The sequence below is a fragment of the Aquarana catesbeiana genome, linkage group LG05, assembly GCF_042186555.1.
Source record: "Aquarana catesbeiana isolate 2022-GZ linkage group LG05, ASM4218655v1, whole genome shotgun sequence".
Classification (NCBI taxonomy): domain Eukaryota; kingdom Metazoa; phylum Chordata; class Amphibia; order Anura; family Ranidae; genus Aquarana; species Aquarana catesbeiana.
Genome location: NC_133328.1, coordinates 32,495,462 through 32,522,945, shown reverse-complemented (window position 1 = coordinate 32,522,945; position 27,484 = coordinate 32,495,462). Strand labels below are relative to the sequence as shown.

The 27,484-nt window shown below is 45.2% G+C and overlaps 1 protein-coding gene across 6 annotated transcripts in view; it reads left to right on the top strand.

Moving 5' to 3' along the window:
- Positions 1–573: 573 nt before the first annotated feature.
- DYNC1I1 (dynein cytoplasmic 1 intermediate chain 1) overlaps positions 574–27,484 on the top strand; it is a 646,676-nt gene continuing 619,765 nt past the window's right edge. For 2 of the 6 annotated variants that reach the window (XM_073629573.1, XM_073629571.1), the window contains exon 1: positions 21,793–22,113. The gene's annotated coding sequence lies outside the window, so the exon portion shown is untranslated. Of the gene's footprint in view, positions 708–21,792; positions 22,114–27,484 lie in introns of those variants that run through there. The other 4 variants (XM_073629572.1, XM_073629568.1, XM_073629570.1 and 1 more) reach the window with 3 other exon arrangements.

Below are 27,484 nucleotides of genomic sequence, written 5' to 3'. Positions count from 1 at the left end.
TGACAATCTGCAATGTGTGGCAGGTGACGTGGCAAGTGACAATCCGCAATGTGTGGCAGGTGGTGTCCTGGCAAGTGACAATCCGCATCTGAAGTTGGCAAGTGACACGCTCAGGCTCCGACTGATTCTGCTTATGGTGAGTTGAACTATTTTATTTTATATAATGATGTAATAGAAATACTGCACTTCAATAATTTTTTTTGCGATACGGCACTGCGTCGATTTAACTGACAATTGCACAGTTGTGTGATGCTGTACCCAAACAAAATTTAGAATAAAGTTACATCCTACCTGACGGGGCCCCCTTCGACCCAGTGGCAAGCGACACCCTGCATCCGCTGACAAGTGACTGGCAAGTGACACCCTGCATCCGCTGACAAGCGACGTGGCAAGTGACACCCTGCATCCGATGACAAGAGACGTGGCAAGCGACACCCTGCATCCGCTGACAAGTGACGTGGCAAGCGGCACCCTTCATCCGCTGACAAGTGACGTGGCAAGCGACACCCTGCATCCGCTGACAAGTGACGTGGCAAGCGACACCCTGCATCCGCTGACAAGTGACAATCCGCAATGTGTGGCAGGTGACGTGGCAAGTGACAATCCGCAGTGTGTGGCAGGTGGCGTCGTGGCAACTGACAATCTGCATCTGAAGGCAGGTGACATTGGCAAGTGACACGCTCGGGCTCCGACTGATTCTGCTTAAGGTGAGTTGAACTATTTTATTTTATATAACAATGTAATAATAGAAATACTGCACTTCAATAATTTTTTTTGCGATACGGCACTGCGTCGATTTAACTGACAATTGCGCAGTTGTGTGATGCTGTACCCAAACAAAATTTAGAATAAAGTTAGAACTAAAAAAAAATGTAGGGAGTTTCTTACTGCTATAATCTTTAAAAGGCATGTTCTGCATTAGAGTATTTTCAGTGAGTACAATTAAAGCCAGTTATTTTCAGTTTTACAACGTGAAGGCAGACAGTATAGTTACAATACAATTTAATACAGGCGGAATCAGAGGGCTCTGCTCATTAGAGCTTACAATCTAAGAGGGAGGGATCTTATCCCCACATACACACATCTTCTGTCCTAAGCATACACGAGTGATGAGACCCTTACTTTTAAAAAACCTAATTTTACAATGTCCTACTGAGCTGTTTTTTTAACAGTGCTGGATTACTTTTACAGGTGGTAGAAGGGGGTCCTACCGAACACCCCCCCCCCCCCTCGGTCACCATTGCCGTTTTTACAGGGAGCCCTGTCAGATGCATCGGAGGGTAGAGGAGAGATATGGGGTCTAATAGACCCCAGATCTCTTCATAAAGAGGACCTGTCATCATGGCCCATGCTATCATAAGGGATGCTGTTCATCCCTTCTGGATAGCAATAAAAAGAGATTTAAAAAAAAAAAAAAGTTATAGGGCGTACACACGGTCGGACATTGATCGGACATTCTGACAACCAAATCCTAGGATTTTTTCCGACGGATGTTGGCTCAAACTTGTCTTGCATACACACGGTCACACAAAGTTGTCGGAAAATCCGATCATTCTGAACGCGGTGACGTAAAACACGTACGTCAGGACTATAAATGGGGCAGTGGCCAATAGCCTTCATCTGTTTATTTATTCTGAGCATGCGTGGCACTTTGTCCGTCGGATTTGTGTACACACGATTGGAATTTCCAACAACGGATTTTGTTGTCGGAAAATTTTATCTCCTGCTCTCCAACTTTGTGTGTCGGAAAATCCGATGGAAAATGTCCGATGGAGCCCACACAGTCGGAATTTCCGACAACACGCTCCAATCGGACATTTTCCATCGGAAAATCCGACCGTGTGTACGGGGCATTACAGTGCAAAAAAAATAAATAAATAAAAAAAAAAGTTAAAGCGCCCCTGTTCCCCCCATGCTCATGCGAAAATGTGAATGCACGCGTAGGTCCTGCACACATATGTTACATAGTTAGTCAGGTTGAAAAAAGACACAAGTCCATCAAGTTCAACCAAGAAAAATAAAAAAAAAAATACAATCCAATATACACAAACCTATACCCACAGTTGATCCAGAGGAAGGCAAAAAAACCCAGCAAAGCATGAACCAATAATTTGCTCCATCAGGGGGAAAAAATTCCTTCCTGATCCCGAGGGGCAATTGGATTTTCCCTGGATCAACTTTACCTATAAATGCTAGTACCCAGTTATATTGTGTACATGTAAATGGCGATCGCCCCACACATGTGAGGTATCACCGCAAACGTCAGGAAGATTATTTTAGCGGCAGACCTCCAGTGTAACTCTAAACTGGTAACCAGTAAAGGCTTTTAAAACATCGCCTATGGAGATTTTTTTTTTTGGTACTGTAATTTTAGCCACCTACCACCGCAATACAGGGCACTTACAATAGATCCCTATCGAAGTAAATTTGTGAGGAGCTCCCTGACTAAACATCTATATAGTGCCAACAGTTTGCACAGAGCTTTACAATGTGAGGGCAGACAGTACAGTTACAATACAATTGAATACAGGAGGAATCAGAGGGCTCTGCTCATTAGAGCTTACAATCAGCTTTCAACGCTATCAAACTTTGAATGACAATTGCGCGTACATGCTACACTATAACCATGTGAAATTGTTATCATTTTCTTCACACAAAATAGAGCTCTCTTTTGGTGGTATTTAATCACTCCTGGGTTTTTTTGTTTTTTTTCTTTTTTCTTTTTTCTGAAAAAATAAAGACTAAAAATTTTGCAAAAAAAAAAAAAAAAAAAAAAAAAAAAAAGGGTTTTCTTAGTTTCTGTCAGTAAATTTTGTAAATAAGTAATTTTTCTTTTTCACCGATGGGCACTGATAAGCCTGAATCCTTTTAATTCTCCCATTTAGAGGAGTGTATGCTCCCATGGTTCAGAGAAGCAGGATCTTCCATTCTATGGATAGCGTAGGACCCACTAATTCAGGGTACTTTGTCACAGTAAGTGGGTTTAGCATTATATGACCATATAGTGTGACGAAACCCCCGTATTTTCTGAATATGCTCAGGTGTTTTTAAATAGCCCTGCAGCAGTTAAATGTCATTTTGTATGTGTGCGCTGTAATCTTTTTTTCTGATTACATACCTAGCTGTCCCCGTGAGGAGATGCCGCTGATCGGCTCTCCTCTCCTCACTGCCAGTGTGAGACGAGGAGCGCCGATTACCAGCATCTCCGTGTTTACGCCTTTGGCTCACTGATCCAGCCTCTAAACAAGTCTGGTGTAGGATCCCCTTTGAAGGGCCCTCATTGTTTGACAACAGGCTGGATAGCGCTATGGCCCAGGCCACGGGCGGGAAGTCAGGCCTCTTTCCCCAGGATAGGCGTCTGTTCAGCCAGAAGAGGCCTCAGCGGAGAAGACACAGTACTGAGCTTTCAAGAGAAACACGCTCTTACAGGCCCGGTCGGAATTTCAGAAGGTATTGGAACAGAGGTCAGACATCCTTCCAAAGTCTGCTAAAAGCTAGGCGTCCAGTGGACTCGAGCCGGCTAAGTCGTTTTAAGATAGTGTCCGCCCAGGCGGGTCAAGTGGGGGCACGTCCGCTTCTCTTCCGGCATGTCTGGGTGACCTCAGTCTCAGACTACTGGACCATCAAGATGGTCTCTACAGGCCACACATGGTCCTTCACCAGTACTCCTCCCCCCCAGATTTATTTCTACCCTGCTAGCATGGTCAGAAGAAAAGAAGATGGTGCTACTGTACTATGTGGCGAAGAACTCCAAGGGGTGTACTCCCCTCTCTTCCTAGTGCTGAAGAAAAACGGTTCATGGAATCCTGCGATAGACCTAACCTACCTAAACAAGTTTATAAAACATGAAAGATTCAAAATGGAGACTCTGTCTACCATCCAACATGCCATGCAGCCATTGGCTATTCTTAGTTGACTTAAAGGATGGCTATTTTCACGTGCCTGTAGCAGAAGAATTCCGCAAATACCTCGGGTTCATGGTCAGGCAAGATCATCAGTTCAACTGCCTCCCTTTCGGGCTGAAAACCTCACTGCAAGCGCAAGTCTTTTCGAACGTTCTGGCCGTGGTGGCCCTCATCAGATCAATAGGGATACGCTTGTACCACTATCTCGATGACCTCCTGCTACTATCCAAAGACAAAGAGCAGCTCATCACCACACTGCTCAAATTTGGTTGGCTCCTAAACTTAGAGAAAGCCATCTGGAACCAGTTCAGCGCCTGGTATAGCTGGGGGCCCAGTCCAACACTGGAAAGTACCATCTCTCTCCCAGTAGAGAAGATCCCAGTCATACGAGAAAGAATATCATGGGCTCCGAGCTCCTCATGCCTGAGGGCCTCAGTGCCTAAAAATTATTGGCACAATGGTCTCTACGACCCCCATGGTCAAATGGTCTCTGTGGAGGCTACGCCCTTTCCAGATAGGGTTTTGCCAGGAGTGGAACTCAGGAGACAGCAACCAATCCATTTGCAGAACAGCAGTAATGAGGAACAGCCTCTTCTGGTGGCTTCAGTGCAGGAATCTGCTCACATGCCACTCCATCACCCCCATCTCATGGGTCGCGGTCATGACCGATGCTAGCGGTGCTGGATGGGGAGCCCTTTGCAGGTCAGAGCTTGCACAAAGCAGGTGGGATGCTCATTTCCACAACCCAGGCTCGAATGTCCTGGAATTATGGGCAGCCTGGTGTGCCCTTCAAACCTTGAGTCATCTCTTGAGAGTGGAACACCACAGCGATCTCCTATGTGAAGAGACAAGGGGACACTCAGAGCTCAAGCTGCAACGTCAAGATCAGGAAGTATTATACCTCGGGGCCATTGCAGCCAGGCCTTCGGAATAGATGCCCTGACAGATCGGTGGAGTTTCAGCAGGGCATATGCTTTTTTCCCCGTTCCCGATCATCCTCAAGTTTTTGCAGTGGCTCCAAGTGGAAGCGGTTGAGGTGGTGGTTATAGTGCCTTAATGGCTGAACAGGCCATGGTTTTCCCTCCTGACCCAGCTCAGCCTCCGGGACTTGGTTCCTCTTCCTCTCAGACCGGACCTTTTTTCTCAAGGGGCAGTTCTGCACCCTTGCCCGGCGTTACTGAGACTGACGGTCTGGTTCTTGAGAGTGAGAGGCTGGAAATTCTCGGGTGCACGTCAAGAGTGATTTCCACCCTCATGAGCTCGAGAGGCAAGCACAAATAAAGTCTATGGGAGAATATGGGCCAAGTTTGTTGAATTTTCATCCTCTATGGGTAATTCATTCAGAGACCCGGGAATCCAAGATATCCTGGGCTTCCTCCAATCTGGCCTAGATCTGTCTCTATCCATCAGCTCCCTCAGGGTCCAGGTCTCAGCCCTGTACATCACGGGCCGTTCACCCTCTAATCCGGCAGTTCTTTTGTGGGGCAGCAAGACTCAGGCCTCAAAGAAAGCCGAGATTCCCCAAGTGGGATCTTCCTCTTGTCCTTGACTCACTGACTGGACTTAGTACCGCGGGACCTGCTCCGCTTTCCATCAAAGACCTTTCTGCAAAAGTCGCTTTCCTAGTTGCCATTACTTCGGACAAAAGGGTCTCTGAGATCGGGTACTTAGGTCATTATGAACTATTTCTGACTTTCTTCCCAGACTGGGTGGTCCTTATCCCTATGCTCAGCTCAAACCCGAAAGTTACATCAGTGTTCCATGAGAACCAAGAAATTATCCTACCTATATTCAAGGCCCCAGGATCCACTGAAGCTTACCCTCTGGATGTGGGGGGGGGGGGGGGGGGAATACTGAAGGAATACCTGCAAATTACTTCCTCTTTAGACGTTCTGACTGACTCTGTTTATCCTGCACTCCAGCAATAACATAGGGAAGCAAGCTTCTACCAGAGCAGCCTGGTTCGTCCAATCCACCCAGCAAGCTTATAGGGCTAAGGGCTTGGCTCCTCCAGAGGTGGTGACAGCTCATTCCACCAGGGGTATGGCAGCTTCCTGGGCAGCAGCCCGTCTTGTAGCTCCAGATGTTGTTAACCACTTCCCGCCCGCCGTACGCCAAATGACGTCCTCAGCTTTGAGCAGGGATATCTGAGTGATGCCTGTAGCTACAGACATCATCCAGATATCGTTTTTCTTAGAGCCGGCGAATCTGCACAGCATAAGAATGATCATAGCGTCTGTTCCACCACTTGATCGTTCTTACGGGAGGCGAGAGGGGACGTCCCCCCACCCTCCGGTGCTTGTAAATTGCAAAACACCTGAACAGTTAGTGTAATGAAATATTAAAAAAATGTCCATATATAACAAAGTGAATGGGCCAGGTGACTTGATATCCAAAGGCCCACACAATAATAACACCCATGAAGTAGAACAATGATTAGTGTCCATCCATAAGAAGTGTATTCTTCACAGTTGAATGAAGGACTAGCGCGGAAATCCACCACCAGAATGTAAGGTGTTACTGCTTACCAGAAGCCCGTGATCCCCCGTTACAGAGGATCAAGGGAAGCCTGTATGTAATAAGCCCTCCAGTGCACCAACTATCCTCGATGTATTAGGGGGTCTCCAGAACCGCCCAAAGGTCCTTGTGACATTTCAACACTCCTCATTTAATTCCAAACTCATGCGTGGATGTATATGGCATGGAAAGATAGAAAGTGCTCCATAGGGTAAAACCTGCAATGACACAAACACATGACCTTCAGCATGACAGACACACACAGCATGGCCTGCCCCCCCCCCCCCCGCCTGTTTGTCCTGTGACAATAGGAAGAGAAGAGAGCGGGGCTGAAGATGGTCACATCGCTGGATCAAGAGAGGAACAGCTGGTGGAAGATTTTTACAAGGTAAAACACTTGACTTTCAGTTCTCAGACTACAGTCAGAAGACATGCATTAACCTGTGCTGTGCCATGCCGCATACATCCTCTTTAAAACACAAACAGAAACTTTTGATACCGGAATGTGAATGTTTACTATAGACTGTGCAAACTGGGCAACAAATGACACCATGGAACTACATGATCAATGTACATCTTATGCAGGTGAAAAACACAAGTTGCAGGTTTATAATGCCTTCAAAACCAGTTGCCCTCAGGAAGATTTACCCCCCCTTCATGATCAGACCATTTTTTGAGATATGGCACTGGGTTACTTTAACTGACAGTTGCGCAGTCGTGCGGCGCTGCACCCAAATAAAATTGATGTTTTTTTCCCACAAATAGAGCTTTCTTTTGGTGGTATTTGATCAAACGTAGTTTTTATTTTTTGCGCTATAAACAAAAAAAAGACAATTAAAAAAAAAAAAAAAAAAAAAATAATTAAAAGACAAAAAAAAAAAACTAATTTCTTTATCAATTTAGGCCAATATGTATTCTGCTACATGTTTTTGGTAAAAAAATTATCCCAGTAAGCGAATATTGATTGGTTTGCACAAAAGTTATAGTGTCTACAAACTATGGAATAGATTTAGGAAATATTTATTTATTTTTACTAGTAATGGCGGCGATCAGCGACTTATAGCGGGACTGCGGCAGACAAATGGAGACTAAGGGGGTCATTTGCTATAGCCATATTATGCAATAGCGCCGCTAAATACTCTTAAAATTGTGCTATCACGCTAATTAGCACCCTAACGGAATTCACTATAGCGCTGGTGAAAAAAATACTCCCAAAATCAAATTCACTATAGCTCCCAGACAACAGATAGCACCCAAACCCTTACTCTGCTAGAACCTGGAGTAATGCACATAGAACTAATGTTTAGAGCATGATACGATCGCCTAAATGTTAAATATGTGGTATATTGTTTAGCCACTTAAGGACCGGAAGATTTTCCCCCTTAATGACCAGGCCATTTTTTTGCACAACGGCACTGCGTCGCTTTAACTGACATTTGTGCGGTTGTGTGACGCTGTACCCAAACAAAATTAATGTTTTTTTTTCCCCACAAATACAACTTTTAGTGGTATTTGATCACCTCTGCATTTTTTATTTTTGTGCTATAAACAAAAAAAGAGCAACAAGTTTGAAAAAAAAAAAAAATTATTTTTGCTATAATAAATATGCTAAATAAAGAAATAAAAAAAACAAATTAGGGGGCGATCAAGGGGTTAAGTGTGTTCCCTGGGAGGTGTTGCTACTGTATGAGGGCTGGGCTGACTGGAGGAGGATAAAGATCGTTGTTCCTAATCACTAGAAATAGATCTCTCTCTCCTCCCCTGACAGAACTGGGATCTGTTTGTTTACACTGACAGATCCCGTTCTGCCTGTCTCTGGAGCGATCGCGGATGACTTGCGAACATCGAGTCCGCCAGACCTACTGGTTGGCTCCCCCGTTCGTGAATGGGCATGCGTCCCCCCAAATAAATCACAGCGTTTGCGCCCGACGTACAATGATGGCGACTCGTGCAGGGGAGCCAACATGCCGCAGTACAACTGCGGTAGGCGGTCCGTAACTAGTTAAAGATAATCTGCTTTAAAAAGTGTTATATACACTGAAATATCTTTAAAAGTCTGAGAAGAGATAAATTCCCCCTCTCTTTTACAACTAGGTGCCAACACAACTGAGCATGCTCAGACATGCAAACTACTCTCATTTTAACCCCCATGCCTTTTTTACCAAGAGTTATATAGTAAATACCAAAATTAGTGCTGGGCTAAAAAGCGTTTGAGAGTGAAAAATAAAGTTATGTAGCCCAATGCAAGTTTCAGCCATTGATTATAATGGTACAATTGTAACTTCCCCAAATAAATACTTTTCATATTGAGATGAACTGTATCTTTCTCTCAAATAAATTGTTCTTGCAACAATGTTACTTCTTCATTTTTTGTTTTTAAGCATGCTAGAATGTGGAATATTTTTATGTTTTGGTAAAATATATTTTTCTCTGTCTCTCTCACTTGTTGCTGTTCATCTCACAAAAATCTTTAGCCAAACTCACACAGGTATCTTTTCAAACCACAAACAATACCATTGCTGATGCAAATTTATAGTCACAATTTTGTGTGTTTTTTATTATTTACAAATGATTATAATTTGAGCCCCAAAAAAAATGTGATGTGTACCAACATCAGAAATAAAAATGTAATTCCCAAAATTCAGAGGGCAACATCACTATTCTACACTCACACACCAAGAACTACCAAATATCACAGAATAAATCAAGAAGAATAACTCTTGACTATTGTAATTCCGCCACCTATATGTCCAAAGAAATGCAGTATGTATGTGTATTTATGTATAGGAGGGTTCCTGTCAGAGGTTACCTGGTTGGGCGCCGGTGCGTGCGTTCTGGTGCGCGCGCTCCTGTGGGCACTGGTATGAATGCTTCGGCTGACCCTGGTGTGCGCGGTGGTGCCTGGATGCGCGCGTTGCCGCGCGTCCGCCTGTGGGCGCTGGTCTGCATATTCCTGTGGGCAGTGGTGTGCACGCCGATGTTCGGGGGCGTGCACCTGTGCGCGTCAGCGCGCGCACAGCGTTTGGTGCCAATCAGCCTATCTAGGCCTGCTGCACACTCTGCTTGGTGCTGCCTGATCAACAGCTCCTGTGCCATAGTTCCTGTTGCTTTTCCTGTGTTCTGATCTCCTGATGACCCGGCTTGCCTATTGGATTCTCCTGACTTCTGCCTGTACCTGACCTTAGCCTGATTGACTCCGCTCCTGCCTGCACCTTCTGTACCTCTGTTGACCGCCTGTTGCCGAACCCTGCCTGTGTCTTGACCTGCCTGCTCTGCTCCAGCTCAGCCTCTGTTGCCTGTGTTCCTGATTACTACCTGCTGCTTGAAGATCACCTCTCTTCCGGCACCTGGACTCCTGCACCAGGCAGAGCGGCTGAAGATTATGCAGTTGATTTCAGACACTGGAGCTCTGATACAGAGTGGAACGATGCTGCCCTGCGTCACCAATTTCGGATGGGGTTATCTGACCCTCTTAAAGTTAAGTTGGCACGCGTCAGAATGCCTCAGACCCTGGATGAACTTATCAACTTGTCCATCCAAATTGACCACGGCCTAAGAGAGAGACATTCTGAGAGGTCCACTAGTCACTCTCGTCCTATCTGGATGCTTCCTAAAGTTCCCAGTTCCCCAAGTCAATTTCCTCCTGCCTCCTCTGCTCCGGCCACAGAAGCTCCAGAACCCATGCAACTCTGTCTGCTCCATCCATCCCTCACTCCAGAAGAAAAGTTGCAGGACTTACCCATAATTTATGTCTGTACTGTGGAGAACCTGGACATTTTGTGAGGGCCTGCCCCAACAAGATACAAAAGTGTCTGCACTTCTCCTCTGTATGTGCACCTGTCTTGCCTAAATCTGGTACTCACCTGGCTCTGTCACGTTGCAGCTTCCCGGAAGGAATATCCCAGTATCAGTCATCATTGACTCTGGAGCGTGTAGTGGCTTCATTGACCTAGCCTTCGCTAACAACCGTGGCATTCCTCTCCAGTCCAAGGCCCAGGGACTTGCAGTATAGCTAGCGGATGGCTTCACCCTCAGTTCCGGTCCAGTCACCCAGGAGACCGTTCCTTTACTGGCCACTATAGGCCCTGATCACCAGGAACTCCTATGCTTGGATGCCATCTCCTCTCTTCCCAATCATCCTAGGAATGCCCTGGTTGCAGGCGCACAACCCCAGCATTAACTGGACTACGGGGGAAATTCAATTCCTCTCCGAATACTGCCGGCAACACTGTTTACATGGAACATCCGCAACGTCATCCCAGCTTCTTTGCTTGGACTCAGACACTGAGTTACGCCAGTCCATTCCCGAACCCTACCCAGATTTTCTGGATGTGTACACAGGCCTTACAACTGTCCAATAGATCTCCTACCCGGGACCGAAGTTCCCTTCGAGAGGATCTTTCCGTTAACTGAGCAGGAGTTGGGCACCTTGAAGAATTATATAGATGAAAACCTGAAGAAGGGGTTCATTTGCCCTTCCACCTTTCCAGATGGTGCAGGCATCTTTGTTGAGAAGAAGGATCACTCTTTACGTCCCTGCATCGACTACTGGCAGTTGAATAAAATTACTATTAAAAACAGATACCCACTACCCCTAGTACCTGAACTTTCTCAAAGTCTGGGAACCACAACAGTTTTCACAAAATTGGACCTCCGCGGAGCTTACAATTTAATTCGTATCAGAAAAGGGGATGAATGGAAGACGGCCATTCGTACTCGATTTGGGCACTTCGAGTACCTTGTCATGCCCTTCGGTCTGTGTAATGCCCCAGAGACTTTCCAGCACTTTGTTAACGACGTCTTCCGTGATTACCTTGACCTGTATGTCATAGTTTAGTTGGACGATATCCTGATTTTCTCTGCTTCACTGATCGATCACCGCAGGCATGTCCAGAATGTACTCACTCGACTTAGGCAACATGGGCTTTACGCCAAACTCGAGAAGTGTGAGTTTGAGCTCCAATGTGTTCAGTTTCTGGGCCTAGTCATCTCGGCCGAGGGCATTAAGATGGACCCTCAAAAAGTATCTGCGATCCTGGACTGGCCTGCTCCTGCAGATAAGAAAGGGGTACAGCACTTCATTGGCTTTGCCAATTTTTACAGGAAATTCATTAGAGGGTTCTCTTCAATAATCGATCCTATTACCTACTTACCAGACAAGGGACCCGATTCTGCTGGACCCCTAAAGCACAGTTGGCCTTCAAAAAACTCAAAGCACTGTTCACTTCAGCTACTATCCTTAAACACCCTAATCCAGCTCTACCTTTCGTTTTGGAGGTTGATGCATCTGAAATTGCGGTAGGAGCAGTACTCTCCCAACGGCAAGGCGCCAAAGCTCTCCTGTACCCAGTGGGGTTCTTCTCAGCAAGCTTTCATCATCTGAAAGCAATTATGATGTAGGGGGATCAGGAACTTCTGGCCATTAAGGCGGCTTTGGAGGAGTGGCGCCATCTACTGGAAGGTGCTGCACATCCCATTCTGGTCTATACGAACCATAAGAACTTGGAGTACCTGAGAACAGCTAAGACCTCGGCAGGCCAGATGGGCACTCTTTCTCCCAATTCTAGTTCCATATTACCTATAGACCCGGATCCAAAAAGGTCAAGCCAGACGGGCTCTCCCGTATGTTCCATGACTGAGGAAACCCTACCTCCGGACACCATTCTTCCTTCTGGGAACTTCCTGCTTCTTCAAGAGGACCTTGTCTCCCGAATTAGGCGGGCCTCCATGGGAATGACTCCACCTGCTGAAACTTGTGCTAAAGACAGCCTGTTCTGGTACGAAGGCAAGACTGTGGTCCCTGAGGACCTAAGGGTACATGTGTTTGAACATTGCCATGACCATAAGTTGGCCGGACATTTTGCTGCATGGAAAACAACTGACCTGGTACAGCGTACCTTCTGGTGGCCTCATCTCAGTAAGGACTATGTTGACTCATGTGATACTTGCGCCAGAAGCAAGAACAGCCAGACAAGAGCCTGGGGCCTATTAAAACCCCTACTGGTCCCAGAGAGACCGTGGAGTATGATCTCGATGGACTTCATCGTTGAACTCCCCCCATCAGAAGGCTTTTCCTCCATCTTTGTTGTGGTAGACAGGCTGTCCAAGATGGTCCATTTTCTTCCCATGAAGGGCACTCCCTCAGCCATGGAGACAGCTAGTATCTTCATTAAAGAAATAAGATTGCATGGAGTTCCAAAGAATATAGTATCTGACCGAGGTGTCCAGTTTACCTCTAGGTTCTGGAAAGCCCTCTGTGGCTCCCTGGAAATTGAATTGGCATTTTCCTCAGCTTATCATCCCCAGTCGAATGGGCAAACTGAGAGAACCAGACTCTGGAGCAATATCTCCGCTGTTTTTCTGCTTTTTCTAAGGATGATTGGGTCTCCTTGCTTCCTGTTGCTGAGTTCTCATATAACAATTCACTGCATTCATCCACCAATCAGACACCATTCTTCGCCAACTATGGCTTCCACCGTCCTTTCTGCCTGGATCAATACCCGAATGTACCGTTCCTGCTGTCTCCGAAACCTTGGATTTTTTTCTTCTAACAATAAGCTACTACAGGACACCATAGCCAAGGCTCAGGAATACTATAAAAAAAAGTGTTAGATAGGAAGAGGCGCGGGGAACTTGTTTTGGAACCTGGCAACCAAGTGTGGTTGTCCACCGCCAATCTGAAGTTGGCCTGTCCTTCTAAAAAACTGGGCCCTAAGTTTTTGGGTCCCTTCCTGGTGAAAAGGAAAATTATTGACGTCGCCTACGAACTTGACCTGCCTAACTCTCTGAAGGTGCATCCGGTCTTTCACGTGTCTCTCCTGAAACCCGTAATTCCCTTGCTGGCTGCAGTATCGGCCCACCCAAGCCTATTATAGTTAACAACGAGGAGGAATTTGAAGTGGAAGCAATTCTAGATTGCAGGAGGAGACGCAATCAAACCCAATACCTCATTAAATTGAGAGGGTATGGTCCCGAAGACAACTCATGGGAGCCCGAGAGTAACCTACATGCCAGAGAACTTTTACAAGCATTCAAAGACTTGCATGCCTCCAAATTAGCTCAACTGGGCATCCGGAGTCTGCCCTTGAGGAGGGGGCACTGTCAGAGAGGTTACCTGGTTGGGCGCCGGTGCGCATTGCTGCGCGCGTTCCGGTGCGCGCGCTCTTGTGGGCACTGGTGTGTATGCTTCGGCTGACCCTGGTGTGCGCGGTGGTGCCTGGATGCGCACGTGTGCGCATTGGTGCGTGTCCGCCTGTGGGCGCTGGTCTGCGTATTCCTGTGGGCACTGGTGTGCGCGCCGGTGTTCGGGGGCGTGCGCATGCGGGTGTGCGCCCCAGCACGTGCACAGCGTTTGGTGCCAATCAGCCTATTTAGGCCTGCTGCACACTCTGCTCGTGCTGCCTGATCAACAGCTCCTGTGCCATAGTTCCTGTTGCTTTTCCTGTGTTCCTGTGTTCTGATCTCCTGACGACCCGGCTTGCCTATTGGATTCTCCTGACTTCTGCCTGTACCTGACCTCGGCCTGATTGACTCCGCTCCTGCCTGCTCCTTCTGTACCTCTGCTGCCCGCCTGTTGTGGTAGCACAGTGGCTAACAGGTTAGCACTTCTGCCGAGCAGCACTGAGGTTCTGGGTTTGGATCCCAAACATGCCACTTCATGTAGAGACGTTGTCTGTTCTCCCTATGTTGTTGCTTCTGACTCAGCGCCTTCTCTAAATGTAGTATTTATGTGTAGGATGTGTATGTTCTACCACCATCGCAAATCATGTCATATGTTTTCTAAGGGCAAGGACTAAAATCAGCCTTAACATTTCCCCACCAGCACTAATTGCCAAGCCTAAACCCACAAAATGACAGCTGTTTAGTTCTCAGCATGCTGACAGTAATCAGCCATAACCAGCCTTCAAAACAGATGACATATGCCAGAAACAGGTTGTTTAGTGGCTCTCTGGCCTTCCACAGTAAATCTGCATTGATTCTTGCACCCCTGGGACTTAGGACTGCGACACCAGAGAAGCAGCCTACATACATGTGGCAGCGCAGTGGCTAACTGGTTAGCACTTCTGCCTCACAGCACTGAGGTTCTTGGTGTGAATCCCAGTCCCGCTACCTGGCTAGAGGTTTGTATGTTATTCCTTTGTTGTGGTATTAACGTTTCTTTTTCACCACATTTTTGATGGGTTTCACATAATGGAGCCCCAAGAAATCACATTATGAATCAAGCAAGTGTGGGTATGCAGCAAATCTAGAACTGGGATGTTTTGGCCCAGATATGGATGTATAAGTCTGGTGTGATCCTGCACACATATTTTAATGTTGTATGCTGATGAATGACGACTGCGCTTTGTCACCAGCCCTCACAAAGTTTTAATTTCCTGTTTTGTAACCTCCACAACGTATAAGTTTAATTTGTAGATTCTTGGGATCACTGATCATGGCCAGAGCCTTGGACATTTGTTATTTTGAGGTTAACTCTGCACAGATATCTATGCTGATGCATTCTTTCATTTGTAAAGAGTGTATTCCTGATGAACAGGTGTGAGCACTTGAGGCATACATAAAGAGACAGAATCCATTACACTGGTGGGTGTGTCCTTTACTGGGTGGGTGTGCTAGCAAACATAGCTAGGTTATTTAAATGCCTGCATTTGTGGCGGTTGTTTTGCCTAAGAACATGCTTGAATCTTTCTTTGCAGTTTATATATTGGGTTAAAAATAGGTTTTTTTTTTTTGTGCTTTTTGGGGGGGGTGTGCATAATTCCCGACCCACACTCTACTACAGCTGTGGTTTAATGATTGCTTCTAAATCTCACATGTTAGACTTACAACTGCTATGTAATGGTTTAGATGAAAAGGAAGGTTCCTGCTAATGCTGTGTGTGTCAATTTAGTTTGTGCGCTTGCTTTTTGGCTTTTGTATTAATTTTGCCTGTTTTTGCTGATGATAATCCTGGCATGTAACTTTTTTGGGGTTTGAGGCGAGGACTTCTGAACACCACAAAGGTTAGTCAGACTTTATTAGCTTGATTTGTATCCCTGCCATGTAACTTTTTTGGGGGTTTGGGTCGAGGACATTTGATCACCAAAAAGGTTAGTCATGCTTGTTATTAGCTCGATTTGTATCCCTGCTTTTCTAATGTGATTTTTTTAATGCGTCTAATTTTTAGTGCTCTACCCTGTTATATTGTAAGCTCCTTTGAGCAGAGCTAAGAAAATAAAACAAAAAATCCCTACTCTAATGCTGAATTTCAGGGCTCTGTTAACCACTTGTCGAACCTGTTCATGCCGATATACGTCGGCAAAGTGGCACAGGTGATGTAAAACGAATTACCCGTACATCACTTCGTCATCGGCGGCTAGCGGGCAGAGAGGCAGAATGGGGACAAGGCATTTCCCCGTTCTGCCTAGCAACATGACAGGGATCTACTGCTCCCAGTGATCAGGAGCAGTGATCTCTGTCATGTTCTGGTGAGCCCATCCCCCATACAGTTAGAACACACTTAACCCCTTGATCGCCCCCTAGTGATTAACCCCTTCCCTGCCAGTGACATTTACACAGTAATCAGTGCATTTTTGTAGCACTGATCGCTGTATAAAATGCCAATTGTTCCAAAATAGTGTCCGATCTGTCCGCCGCAATGTCTCAGTCACGGGGAAAAAAAAAAAAAAAAAAAAAAAAAAAAAAAAAAAAAAATCGCATGATCACCGTCATTACTAATAAAATAATAATAATAATAATAATAATAATAATAATAATAATAAAAATACCATAAATCTATCCCCTATTTTGTAGACGCAATAACTTTTGCGCATACCAATCAACGCTTATTGCGTTTTTTTTTTACTAAAAATATGTAGAAGAATACATATTGGCCTACATTGGAGGAAGAAATTAGTTTTTTTTATATATAATTTTTGGGGATATTTATTATAGGAAAGAGTAAAAAAAAATATTGCTTTTTTTTCAAAATTGTCACTTTTTTTTGTTTATAGCGCAAAAAATAAAAACCGCAGAGGTGATCAAATACCACCAAAAGAAAGCTCTATTTGTGGGGAAAAAAAATACGTCACTTTTGTTTGGGTACAACTTTGCACGACCACACAATTGTCAGTTAAAGCAACGCAGTGCTGTATCCCAAAGAAGGTCCTGGTCAGGAAGGGGGTAAATCCTTCCGGGGCTGAAGTGGTTATTTTGTGAACTAGGTAAACCATGATATATGTCAACTAAATGTGAATTCTCTCTAAGCACCAAATTAAGTAACAAATACCCCAAAAAGTATTTTATAAGCAAAATTTGGCATGGGGTCCCCCCCAAAATCGATACTAGGCCCTTTGGGTCTGGCATACATTTTAAGGGGAACTCCATGCCAAAATTTAAAGAAAGTTTGGTGTGGGGTCCCCCTCAAAATCCATACCAGACCCTTATCCGACCATGCAGCCTGGAGGTCAGGATAGGGGGGAGAGTGAGCCCCACCCTCTCTTCTGAACCATACCAAGCCACATGCCCTCTACACGAGAAGGACCAAAGCACCTTGTCCCCATGTTGATGGGGACAAGGGCCTCTTCCCGACAACCTTGGCCGGTGGTTGTCAGGGTCTGCAGGCAGGGGGCTTATTGGAGTCTGGCCCCCAGATCCAAGCCCCCCCCCCCCTATGTTAATGGGTATTGGGTAAATTGTACCCCTACCCATTCACCAAAAAAGTTTAACAAAAAAAAAAAAAAGGGGAGGTGTCTCCCCGCTCGTCCCCCCTATCCTGACCTCCAGGCTACATGCTCGAATAAGGGTCTGATATGGATTTTGAGGGGGACCCCACGCCAATTTTTTTTTACATTTTGGCATTGAGTTCCCCTTAAAACCTATGCCAGACCCAAAGGGTCTGGTATGGACTGGAGGACGTTTTATCCAATTTTTTTTCTTAATAGCAATGCCACATTGGCATGAGCATGGTTGTTTCCATAATATTATTTGCAAAACATTATTGTATAGAATTAAAAACATCAAACTGTAAGGGCTTACCTAGGTTGGAGTCCATGGCGCAGAGATGTACGCTCACCCTTGCAAATACACATAGCCCATGGTAACAAAGAGATAAGATACCTGGGCTGTGAATCTGTGCACGGGGGCTTGACAGGAATAGCCAAGGGATCGTCGAGGTAAAGCCGCAGTCAGGGATACCAGAAGTCAGGATAACGATAAACAAAGCCAGGGTCAGAAGCCGGGGTCCGTTTAGGAATAATGCAACAGAAGACAGGAACACTTGGCAAACATGAGAAAGACAATGAACTGACAGAGCCCTCAGAGTGAGGCAGTGTTTTATACCCAGCTGATTAGGTAACCTGCCTCAGCTGATCTAGGAGTGACAGGTACTGATTGCAAGGAAAGATCCAGAGAAAAACCCTCAGTACTTCATACAGAACTAGGCTTGGCTGGAAAGCAGGCAGAATTAAGAACTGAGGAGTGGCTCAGAGGCAAAGCAACAGGAGCACTAAACAGTTAGTCATGAGTTCAATACCTCCTTGAGCCACTTGGGGCGTGACCATGCCTGGCCGTCTGCAGGGCACGGTGGGGACCGTGACAGTTCCCTCCCCTTAGGAATTCCCTCAGAGCATGGAACAGCCTTATTTCCTTTGGGCTTTCTTTGTTTTAGAAGTTACAGCTGGGGAGACTTTTGTCACTCGCAAGGCTCTTTCAAAAATCTTCAGGTCCTGCTTACGGACTAGGGTGCCATCCGAGGCATACGTACAGTCAGGAGGTAGCGGGGACACAGGCACAGGAACTTCAAACAGGGACACAGGCACAGGAACTTCAAACGGGGACACAGGCACAGGAACTTCAAACGGGGACACAGGCACAGGAACTTCAAACGGGGACACAGGCACAGGAACTTCAAACGGGGACACAGGCACAGGAACTTCAAACGGGGACACAGGCACAGGAACTTCTAGCTGGAACATGGGCACAGGAACATCAGACTGGGCAGCAGGTAACGGAACATAAGACTGGGTAGCAGGTACTGGGATGTCAGACTGGGACACAGGAACTTAAAGCTGGATAGCAGGCAAAGATTCAGGGGTGGCAGAAAGAATCCTAGTAGTACCCACTTGCTGAAACTTTAGCCGAGGTGGACGAGTTGGGCAGAGAGAGATAAGGTGATCTCTTACTCCACAATAGAAACAGAGTCCACAGCCTCTCCTCCGCTCTCTCTCTCTCCCTTAGAAAGCTTGGACCAGATGGACCTGATCTCCATGGGTTCCACATCATCCAGGGTAGGAGTGGGTAAAACCTCAGGACCGTCTAGGCTTTGAGGGGTTAGGGCTTCGTAACTTGGCACAGACTGGGATGGCTTGGAGTCGTATCTGTACAGGGTATTCTTGTCCCTGGGTACCCATAGGCCACGTGAAGTAGGAGCAGACTTGGGAACACTGGTTTTCTTAGCAACTGTAATATAAGAGTCCAGAGCAAACATGAAAGTCTCCCAGCTGTCCAAGACTGAACTCCTCTCCTGTAATAGCTGAAAAGCCCATATCTTGGTTAGCCCAGTGAGCAGATTGATGGATGCACAAACCTTTATAAAGTCAGAGGCATAGGTCCTAGGCTTAAGAGCAAACAACAGCTCGCAATCCATCCTAAAGTTCAAGAATGATGCATGATTCCCATCAAATTTCTCAGGCATCACAACAAACAGTTCTGGACATGCAGGTTCCAGGCAACAGTCTGGCCCAGGGTGGACACTTGCAGAGCAAGGGAGGTGAGCATCCTGTTCAACTCTGTGGACTCCATGATGGTCAGTTCATTTTGTAAGGGCTTACCTAGGTTAGAGTCCATGGCACAGAGATGTACGCTCTTCTTGCAAATACACACAGCCCATGGTAACAAAGAAATAAGCTACCTGGGCTGTGAATCTGTGCACGGGGGCTTGATAAGAATAGCCAAGGGATAGTCGAGGTAAAGCCACAGTCAGGGATTCCAGAAGTCAGGATAACGATAAACAAAGCCAGGGTCAGAATCTGGGGTCAGTCTAGGAACACTTGGTAAACATGAGAAAGACAATGTACTGACAAAGCCCTCAGAGTGAGGCAGTGTTTTATACCCAGCTGATTAGGTAACCTGCCTCAGCTGATATAGGAGTGACAGGTACTGATTGCAAGGAAAGATCGAGAGAAAAGCCCTCAGTACTTCCTACAGAACTAGGCTTGGCTGGAAAGCAGGCAGAATTAAGAACTGAGGAGTGGCTCAGAGGCAAAGCAACAGGAGCACTAAACAGGTAGTTATGAGTTCAATACCTCCTTGAGCCACTTAAGGTGTGACCACGCCTTGCCATCTGCAGGGCATGGTAGGGACCGTGACACAAACACTAGTAAATGTATTTTCTATGTATGCTTGTGCTCAGCTCAGTAGGCTAGTGGTCAACGCTTCTACCTTGAAGGACTCATGGGTTCAATTCCTACAGAGGGTATCACCTGTGAAAGATTGCATTGGACTCAGCAGCATAAGCTGAAAATAGGCAAAGGCCAATGTACTTTAGTGTGGTTGATTCTATTATATTAACTCTACAAATGCATGCAATGGTATGCAAGTATTATAATAATATTAAGGCGCTGAATTCTAAACATCACACACTAGTTAACGGGCAGTTTACATTTTGTTTGTTTATTTTAATTTGCTTGTGCACTGGAAAAATAAACACAGCTGCCTTAGGTGAGTGGTAGATTGGCTGGGATTCGAAATCATAACTTGAGTGATGTGGAAACATCTGAGCAGACAGCCATTGTGCTAAATACACTAAGACCTGCATAATAGTGTAGTATGATTAAAGAATGAACATAAATAATTACTGCTTTATAGTCACCTAAAAAAAAATAAAAAAACACAGAACAGGCATGTAACGTAAATGTTCAATACATGTAACTTTACAGAATTGCAGACATTACTCTGCAATACTCATTCATATCTGCATTCGTTAGCAAAAGAAGAAAATTAACTAGGAATAATAATTGGAATATACTGTACATAAATAGATGCACACAAGGTAGAGCACATTTCACATAAAAATGTTTTATTCACATTCATGGATCATGGTTGCAGTGCTATATAATAATTTGGTAGCAATTAGCACTTGCAGATCTGTGGAATCGCTGATTAGCCCAGATTCCGAATTTACTAAGGCATGTTTTTGCCACTAATAGCGTGATTTTTCTTTCACATGTTCTCCTAGTTGAACTCTTAATTGCCTATAATGGGAGCTATTACATGTAGAGCGCCCAGTACTTCCCGGGATTCTTAGTAAATGACCCCCTATGTGACACTTTTCGGGGACCAGTGACACTAATACAGTGATCAGTGCAAAAAATGTGCACTGTCACTGTACTGATGACACTGACATGGAAAAGGTTAACATCAGGGGCGATCAGAGGGTTAAATGTATGCCTAGGGAGTGCTTGCTAACTGTGTGGGGGAGGTGCTTTTACTATGGGATGGCAAAGATCTGTGTTCCTGCTTTTTGGAACACAGGATCACAACCTTCCCTTCTCACAGAACGGTAATCTGCCTTGTTTACATAGGCAGACCGCCGTTCTGCCCGTCTCCCGAACGATCGGTCCTGGTGGAAATCGCGTTTGCCGGACCCGCTGATTGGCTACCGCTGTGTCCAATAACAGTGGGAGCGGGTTGCCGGCACCGTGTGTGTGCCCCAGACCCGGAAGTGTAGGATCACGTACAGGTACATGATCCTTCCCAGGGATCGCTGCTGTATATTTACAGTATAGGATTGACAAGCGGTTAAAGTGGTTGTAATGCATGAAGGTAAAAAACTTTGATTTTCTGTTCCCCCCACAGCCCCTCTAATACTCACCTGAGCTTCCTCTGGTAAACATGGTAAACCCTCTTTTTTGTCAGTGCCAAGCAGTGCTGCCTTTCAGTGCCCATCAGTGCCTGCTCATCAGTGCTGCCCATCAGTGCTACCTATCCGTGCCCATGAATGCTGCTTATTAATGCCTCCTCATTATTACCAGCTCATCAATGCCCTCAGTGCTGTCTCATCAGTGCCCATCAGTCAATGAGAAAAATTGTTAATTTACAAAATTTTCTACCAAAAACTTTTTTTTTCAACATTTTCGGTATTTTTTTAGCAAAAATAAAAAACCCAGCGGTGATTAAATACCACCAAACGAAAGCTCTATCTGTCTCAAATAAATGATAAAAATTTCCTATGGGTACAGTGTTGCACTGCGCAATTGTCATTGAAAGTGTGACAGCGCTGAAAGCTGGCCTGGACAGGAAGGGGATAAAAGTGCCCGGTATTGAAGCAGTTAACAGCAAGCTATCTAGCAGTGCATGTTGGTACTTGCAGTTCCCCCGACAGCTGGAGGGCTGCAGGTTGCCCGCACTTGCTAATAGCTGTCTCATTGAGATGAACGTGTGCCCCTTGTGCAAGGAGCTGGCAGATCCGGGGCTCCCCTCCCAAGCAGAAACAAGGGGAGGTGGAGGAGAGGGGTGGCTTATGGTCTGATGCTAATGAGACAGAGCCCGGGGCCAGCATGATACAGCGGATTCTCAAGCAGCATCATGCAGTAGTTACTGTCAGCATCTCTTCTGCTGTATCAAGAACTCCAGGCTCATTCCTTCCTTCCAGCAGCATTCTCACCCCACCCAACAATCCATCCTAAGAAGCTCCACATAGCAGAGAAGGAAGGTAAATATCACCATGGCAGTGTCACTGTGAATTCTGCATGTAGCAGTGAGTTCTGCGTGTAAGCCGCTCTGCAGCACCATATTCTAAATTTGATGCTTTATATTTCTATCAGTGCACAGTATTTGCATCGCGTTTAACTGTCTGGCTCTTTAATCTTTCTCTGAATACTGGCTGCACCCTACTGACCTGTCTATCACCCAGAGCTTACATCCAATAGGGAGGCTGGCTGGGGCGTCAGCATTTTCTTAGTATACTGTACGTGACTCATCACTTGTGGACTTACTGTAAATTTATTTACTGTTCCTGTATGGATTGATTTGTATTTTACTAATGACGTCTGATTGCTGCTAATTAGTTGTTGATAGTTTGGCCTGTTCTCGTTAGTTTTGTTCTATCATGTAAAATCTGCATAATATACGTAACCAATGCTATACACGGTGACTAAACAGGGAAGGAGGTGTCCTTCATAGGCTGAGCCTGGAAAAGCTTAAAGAATATGTTACCCCAACATATCATTCATAATATGTGCCTGCTGTACCATGTACTTGTATGAGAAAGTCTCCTGTTCTCTTTGTATTGCTCCCTTTGTGTGAAATCCCTGGTGTTCCAGCCAGTCATATAAATTGCTCCCTTTGTGTGAAATCCCTGCTTTCATATAAAAAATTGACCACACTAAGTAGGAAAAGCACAGCATGGTCAGTTCTCTAGCTATGCTGGGAACTAAGCCTGCTCTCCTCCAACGTTCAGACTGACAAACCCCCTCTGCACAGCCAAGTTTTGGGAAGACCAGTGGCCTGCTGTTTCTCCTCCCCTAGCTCTTATGCAGCTGAATACAGAGGCATTGTAATCACTTTTAAAAAAAAGGGCTTTATAATATTTTTTATATGTATACACAAATGTTTTGTCTTTCATTTCCCCTTTCAGACGGGGCGGACTCCGTCCAGCGGATCCAACTGCTCAGCAGGGAATCTCTCCACTGATACCCCACTGAGCAGACAGATGACAGGTCCCTGTCCACTCCGCTATGCAGAGCGGACATGGACACAGCCCGTTGTTCTCTTTGGGGTGGTCGAATGGAAATGGACTGCCTGCCCATTTCTATCCGACTGTCAGCCAATCCGATATGCCGAACAGATGGGAAATGGATCCCCATCTGTCTGTTTTTAATGGACTGGATCGGATCAGGTGCCGGTGGGTATCCGCTGCTCCAATGGGTTCACCGATTGGTTCGCTGGTGTAAAAGGGGCCTTAATCTGAATGCATAGCTCACAACTGTCCCTGATTTCGAGGAACTGTTGCTGATTTGGAGCAATGTCCCTCTGTCCCTCATTCCTCCTCATTTGTTCCTCATTTTGGTCTGATCTATATAGATGTATATAAAATGCACTTTTTATCTATCAAAAAGTGTTTTCCAGCGCTAAACCTTTCATTTGATTTCTAAATTGCTGCATTTGTAAATTCCAAAAGCCAATATAAAGGAATAGTAGTGGTAAAAAAAGCACTTGTGGGTTTAACCAATCTTGTTTTTTTTGTACAATTCTCCTTTAAGGGGGTGTGGCAAGGGGTTTGTTCTATGACTGCATTCTTTTGCTGATAGGTGTCCCTCATTCCCATCTCAAAAAGTTGGGAGGTATGTGAATGGGTTCTTTTACAAGGTGGGGGTTTACGTATACTTTAAATTATAAATCAAAATATATCTCTGGTCTTCCTCAAACTGCTTTTAATAGTCTTAATCCATCCATGCACCGGACAGTAAATGTTGAGAAATGTGCTGTGATGTTGTCTATCTGCTCATTTACAGATAGATACCATGTACAGTACTTATTGTCTTATTTATACCGCGACTCTTTGCAGGTGCTTCGGTGGCGCTGCCCATTGATTTCAATGGGCAGGGCGCTTTAGGAGCGGTGTATACACCGCTTCTAAAGCGCCTCAAAGATGCTGCTTGCAGGACTTTTTTTAATGCCCCGCAAGTGCACCACTCCAGTGTGAAAGCAGTGATGTACCAACACCACTGCTGGGGGCTATTGAGGGCACTGGCACCAATGTTGGGGGCTAATATTGCAGCCACTGGCGAAATGTTGGGGGTTTTTATTGAACTCACTGAAACCAATGTTGGGGGGTTATTATTGCCCTCACTGACATCAATGTTGAGGGTTATTATTGCATCCAATTACACCAATGGTGAGGGTTATTACTGTACCCAGTAACATCAATGCAGAGGGTTTATATTTTGTCCTGTGACATTAATGCAGAGGGTTTATATTATGTCCACTGACATCAGTGCAGGTGGTTATTATTGCATCCACTGGCACCAATGTTGGGGTGATTATTGTGTCCACTGACACCAATGTTGGGGGTATTTATTGCGTGCATTGACACCTATGCTGAATGGTACTATTGTTTCCACTGATATCAGTGTTTGGGGTTATTATTGTGTTCAATGACACCAATATTGAGGGTCATTATTGTGCCCACTGACACAATGCTGTTTTTTTTTTATTGCACTCACTGACAGCTATGCTGGGGCTGGGGGTTATCATTACTGACACAATGCTGGGGTTATTGCACTCTTTCAGTGTGCATTGTGATACGCTGCAAAAATTCAGCAGGACTGACTTTTTTTGGGTGCTGAGATGCATTATAAATGAATTCAAAATGAATGGGCTGCCTAACTTGACACAATACACCTCAATGCATGAAAATGCACTGCTATTGTGCGGCCCTCTGGAAGTGTCAAGGACTGCATTTGAGGCCCTCTATAATTTCCAAGTTGACCACCACTGCCCTAAACAGACTGGGAGATTAAAGTGATATTAAAGCCTATTTTTTTTTAATTTAAAAATAAAAAACATGTTATACTTACCTGCTCTGTGTAATGGTTTTGCACAGAGCAGCCCAGATCCTCCTTTTCTCGGGTCCCTCACCAGTGCTCCTGGCCCCTCCCTCCTGCCGAGTGCCCCCATAGCAAGCAGTTGGCTTTAGGGGCACCCCAGCTGAGCTGCTGCTCTGTGTGTCCATTCAGAAACAGAGCTGTGGCTTGGCCCCACCCTTTCTTTCTCCTCATTGGCTCACTAACTTTGATAGACAGCAGTGGGAGCCAATATCTCAGCTCAGGGAGGAGGGAGAGTCCTGGACAGCCGAGACTCTCATGCAACATCGCTGGATCGAGATGGGGCTCAGGTAAGTATTAGGGGGGCTGAGGGGGGCCGCTGCACACTGAAGGTTTTTAATCCTAATGCAGGGGTAGGCAACCTCGGCACTCCAGCTGTGGTGAAACTACAAATCCCATCATGCCTCTGCCTTTAGGAGTCATGCCTGTTATTGTCAGGGTCTTACAATGTCTCATGGGACTTGTAGTTTTAAAACAGCTGGAGGGCCAAAGTTACCTACCCCTGTCCTAATTGTTTAGAATGCATTAAGATAAAAAAAAAAAAAAAACCTTCTGACTTTAGAACCACTTTAAGGAGCAGCATTGCAAACCAATCAAGCTTTGCTACATAGCACAGAGAGCTGATTGACAGGAGTGAGGATTACAAGGTTGACCTCATCAGCTTGTTTCTGTTCCTTCACTATCCAATCACAGGCTGAATGGTCCTTGACCAAGCTGTACTGTTTTAAATGGAGTAAAGAATCTTTTCTTTTTCTTTTGCATTTTTGTTGAATTTAAGGCAAAGGTAAATTTCCTCAAACCCCTAATAGGTTGGTTCAAAGGTTAGTTTAGTCCAATCAATTCTCTAATCAGTTCTCTAAAACTATACTTTTGATTTCATCCCAGGAGAGAGTGAGCATATTTGAACATTAAAAATCTATGTAATCAATTGATTTCCATTGATATGCTGAGGATTAAATGTTAATCTCGACCTTAAATAAGCATTCATAAACAAAGAAAAAAACAGAAGAATAGTTAAATGTAATTATAATTACTAATTTCTACTTTGATAAACATGCACTGATATTTTTAAACTGGAATTGTGATACAGCGAATTGAACACTAGTATATCCACAATCACCTGAGAGATAGGAAAATATAACGGTGATGAAGAAATATCGCAGGGTCCATGACAGATTATCACTCGTATACATATTTTGCTGCAGTTTGGCGGTGGCTGAATCTCTATTTAAGCCGCTAATCATATCTCATGAAACCAGGCTGTGAAATGGAGAGTGGAAATAATTACAGAACGTATTCAGAAACAGATTATCAATAAGGTGACAAATCCTGGATTAATTTCAGCTAAATTTCAGTTGGCACTGACAGCTCTCTAAGTTGTCTTATTCTTTAGAAGCTTCACAAGCGTCAGTAAATTTACTTTATCCAAGAAGGGACTAGAATTTTACGGTGTTCCCATTTTCCAAGGGCAACTGAAATTTTCCACTTGGAACAAAGTCCTTTTATTGTCTTTATAGCTGTCTAAGGCACCAAAGATATTTCCACTTCAAATCTGGGCCCTGCTAAAGACTTCTATGACTGTATTTACATGAAGACATTCAAGACTCTGTGTCTAGGGCTGAAGGAGAGTGCCTTTTACTAACCAGGTTCAGATGCACACGCAGCCCCCAATAACTCCTTTTTCTACGACTCCCTGGGTTCCAGAGATGTTAACTTCCCTCCCTTAGCAGTTCAAAGAGGCTATACCTGATGAGGCAGATGTACAGTGCATATAAAAATTTACATACCCCTGTTAAAATGTCAGATTTCTGTGATTTAAAAAAAACGAGACTAAGATAAATCATTTCAGAACTTCTTTCACTCTTAAAGTGACCTATAAACTGTACAACTCAGTTGAACAAGAAACTGAAATCTTCTAGGTGGAGGAAAGTAAAAAAAAAAAAAAAAAAATATGCTTGCATAAGGGTCCTTTCACACTGGGGCGGTTTGCAGGCGCTATTGCGTTAATAATAGTGCCTGCAAGCCGACCCTAAAGTGCCGCTGCTTTCATGGGCTTTCACACTGGAGCGATGCGCTGGCAGCATCTTCGGAGCGGTGAAGGAGCGGAGTGTATACCGCTCCTGCCCATTGAAATCAATGGGACGGCGCTTTGCGGTGGTTTTTAACCATTTCTCGGCCGCTAGCGGGTGGTAAAACTGCCCCGCTAGCGGCCGCATACCGACGGTAAAGCGCCGCTTACAATAGCGGTGCTTTACCGCCGACGCCCGCCCCAGTGTGAAAGGGCCCTAAGTGTTAAAAACTAACACTTTGTTGAAGCACCTTTTGATTTTACTACAGCGCTGTCTTTTTGGGTATGAGTCTATCAGCATGGCACATCTGGTCTTGGAAATATTTACCCACTCCTCTTCGCAAAAGCACTCCAAATCTGTCAGATTGCAAGGGCATCTCCTGTGCACAGCCCTCTTCAGATCACCCCAC